Source organism: Octopus bimaculoides, chromosome 7 (assembly GCF_046866305.1).
Source record: "Octopus bimaculoides isolate indiv1 chromosome 7, ASM4686630v1, whole genome shotgun sequence".
Lineage (NCBI taxonomy): Eukaryota > Metazoa > Mollusca > Cephalopoda > Octopoda > Octopodidae > Octopus > Octopus bimaculoides.
The window spans coordinates 111,343,028-111,347,143 of NC_142934.1; the positions used below are offsets into that span (position 1 = coordinate 111,343,028).

General features: G+C 36.0%; 1 non-coding gene across 1 annotated transcript; it reads left to right on the forward strand.

Annotated features, from left to right (window-relative positions):
- The first annotated feature begins 314 nt into the window (after positions 1–314).
- On the forward strand, positions 315–430 carry LOC128248427 (U6atac minor spliceosomal RNA). Its single transcript, XR_008264668.1, has one exon. It is a non-coding gene; the product is annotated as a U6atac minor spliceosomal RNA (small nuclear RNA).
- The last annotated feature ends 3,686 nt before the right edge of the window (positions 431–4,116 follow it).

Sequence of the window (4,116 nt, forward strand, 5' to 3'; positions counted from 1 at the left end):
AGTCGAACAAATCGAGCCTAGGACTTATTCTTTGTAAGCCTAGTACTTATTTTATCGGACCATTTTGCCAAGCCGCTAGTTACGGAGACATAAACACACCAACATCGATTGTCAAGTGATGGTAGGGGGACACAAACACATGCATACATACATATATATATGTATATATATATGTATATATATATGTATATATATATGTATATATATCGATGGCCCGATAACTGAAGAGATGGCGGCGTGGGTTTCCGCCTCGCCATCCGAAACTCGGAGTTTTATCATGGCTACCGAATAATTCTCATATATTATATTTACATATGTTGCAAAAAGGAGAGACGGTTAGCCCTCCCTTTGGCAAGGACGGAAGAGACCAATCGGTCTTTCTAACACACATGGGCATTGTTCTCTACTTTAGAGCAACCTATTTTTCTATAGGCGTAGGAGTGGCTGTGTGGTTAGTAGCTTTCTTACGAACCACATGGTTCCGGGTTCAGTCCCACTGCGTGGCACCTTGGGCAAGTGTCTTCTACTATAGCCTCGGGCCAACCAAAGCCTTGTGAGTGGATTTGGTAGACGGAAACTGAAAGAAGCCCGTCGTATGTATGTATATACATGTTTGTATATGTTTGTGTGTCTGTGCTTGTCCCCACCAACATTGCTTGACAACCGATGCTGGTGTGTTTACACAAAACGAATGCCGTCACCACTCACTGCTTCTTTCACTCTCTCTCTCTCTTTCTCTCTCACTCTCTCACTTTCTCTCTCTCTCTCTCTCTCTCTCTTTCTTTCTTTCTCTCTTACTTCCTCTCTGTCCTCCTCTTCCTCGCTTTGCCACTTCTTTGAAGTAAGTGTGACGCGCACAACAGGCACGTACGAAAACAAAAAGCCTATTACTATTATTGATGGCGTTTGAAAAAACAAATACACAGAGTTTGCTAATTTTTTTCCAGCTTTATGCATTGGCAACGTGTGTTTTCGACAATGTTCAATAATTTGTTCAATATGTTTTGTTCGTTTAAAGTTCTACAGTTCTCGAGGTGGCAATATCCATTTTGGAGATATTCCTCTGTGTCCTATGTAGAATTCTTTAATTCCTTTGCCTCGTAATTTGAGATTTAATACTGCATTTGCAACAGGAAGCTTGCGTAGTCGTAAGTTACAGATTGCATTGATATTTCGCTCTTGTTACATTTCTGTAAATTCCCAAGAAGCGTTTAAGTTTTTTTAACGGTTTTTGACACCACTGGATTGAAAGTTACTGGCCAGGTGTCGAAATCATTATGATATTCGTTAGGCAGCTGATGGTGGATGCATACGTTTGAAGTGTTTCCTGAGTATGAAACAGTTGTAGCTTCGGCTCCCGTGGTTCTAAGTTGTTACTTCTTGAAATTCTACTTCTTCTATGATTAAGCTTGCTTACGGGTTCTAGTTTCTTGGTTTACGGTGATTTTGTGCCTTAGATTATATAATATATTCATTGTCCTTCATAGGGATTCTAATTTTGGTAAGGGTATTATTTGTCTAAGTTTTGTTGTTTCTGGAGGTTTTGTTTGATATTTATCTACACATATATATATATATGTATATATGTATGTATGTATGTATGTATGTATGTATTGCCATTTGTTTTATATCGAATTACAATAAAAGAAAACAAATCCGATTAAAACTAGCAGGCCGAAACTTCGAAGTTACTATCACTACATGAACACACACACACATGAACACACACACACACACAAACACACACACACACACACACTCACACACACACACACACACACACACATATATATATATATATATATATATATATATATATATATATATATATATATGCATCAGTTGTTTAGGAACCGTGGCTTGTTGCCCTCATTCGGATCTAAATCTTGACTACGAAACTGCTAGAATCCATAGCACGATCGCTGATGAGGGGTAAGCACTTTGTTTTATATGTTTGTCCATCTCTCTGTCTGTGTGCACGTGCGTGTGTGTGTGTATATGCATATATATATTCTTTTATTTGTTTCAGTCATTTGACTGAGGCCATGCTGGAGCATCACCTTTAGTTGAACAAATCGACCCCACGCTTCTTTCAGTTTCCGTCTACCAGATCCACTCACAAAGCTTTCATCGGCTCGAGGCTATAGTAGAAGACCCTTGCCTAAGGTGTCACGCAGTGGGACTGAACCCAGAACCATGTGGTTGGTAAGCAAGCGAATTACCACACAGCCACTCCTGCGCCTATCTATCTATCTATCTATATATATATATATATATATATATATATATATATATATATATATATATATATATATATTTATATATATATATATATATAGTTTCAGCTTATATATAAAAGAAAAAGAACATATAAGCACACACACACACGCACGTATCATATATATATGTGTGTGTATATATATGTATATATGAACACATACACACACACACACACACACACACACACACAGTGTTCCACTGCGTTCGTGCTCCGCCTGAAGGCATATTCTCCATTTCATCTCATAGTACGTAATAATACGAATCTTCTGTTTATATTTCCAGTTCAGTTCAGTCTGACACTTATTATTATTAAGTTCACTAGCGTTTCCAAGTATGTTCGTATACACAGGCTCTCGTTTACGCACGCGAATATGTATATACGCATGAACGCATATACTGATACAGGGACACATGTGCGTGCATAGATGGAACATATGTGGGTGTTGTGTATGCGCGTGCGTGTGTCCGTTTGTGTATTTCTAGGTCGATTTATTCTCACATTTATATATAATGGATATGTATATATATATATATGTGTGTGTGTGTGTGTGTGTGCGTATATATATATATATATATAAATACACACACACACACACACACACACACACATACACATATATATATATACATATATATGTATGTGCATATATATATATATATATATATATATATATATGTATGTATGCATGCATGTATGTTTATATATATATATATATATATATATATATATATATATATATATATATATATATATATATATATATATATATATATATTTTATTAATATATATATATATATATTATTATTGTTAATTCTCTAAATGAAGTATTAACAGTAACTGCACGATAAAGTGTAGTATATTGCCACTTAAGTGTGGCTGACCCCTAGGGGTGGATGTTACTGTTGCTTTTAGCCCCAGGAGGACATCTCCTCCAGCTGGCTTATCGACACACGACTGTGTCCTGTTTGCCAAGGGAAGTTATCCCTCTCACCTCGATCTGCAGCACGAACGTTCGTGCTGCAGATCGAGGTGAGAGGGATAACTTCCCTTGGCAAACAGGACACAGTCGTGTGTCGATAAGCCAGCTGGAGGAGATGTCCTCCTGGGGCTAAAAGCAACAGTAACATCCACCCCTAGCGGTCAGCCACACTTAAGTGGCAATATACTACACTTTATATTATTATTAATATATATATATATATATATATATATATATATATATATATATATATATATATATATATATATATATATATATATATATATATATATATATATATATATATATATATATATATATATATATATATATATATATATATATATATATATATATATATATATATATATATATATATATATATATATATATATATATATATATATATATATATATATATATATATATATATATATATATATATATATATATATATATATATATATATATATGTCCCTATTATGTATTTGGTGAAGGCTCATGGATCAGTGGTTAGAGCGTCGAGCTTACGATCGTGAGGTTGTGAGTTCGATTCCTGGACCGGGCTATGTGTTGTGTTCTTGAGCAAGACATTTTATTTCACGTTGCTCCAGTTCACTCAGCTGTAGAAATGAGTTGCGACGTCACTGGTGCCAAGCTGCATCGGCCCCTTTGCCTTTCCCTTGGATAACATCGTTGGCATGGAGAGGGGAGGCCGGTATGCATGAGCGACAGCTAGCCTTCCACAAACAATCTTGCCCGGACTTGTGCCTCGGAGGGTAACTTTCTAGGCGCAATCCCATGGTCATTCAAATTCCGCTGATGTCGACTTTGTCTTTCATCCATTCGAGGTCG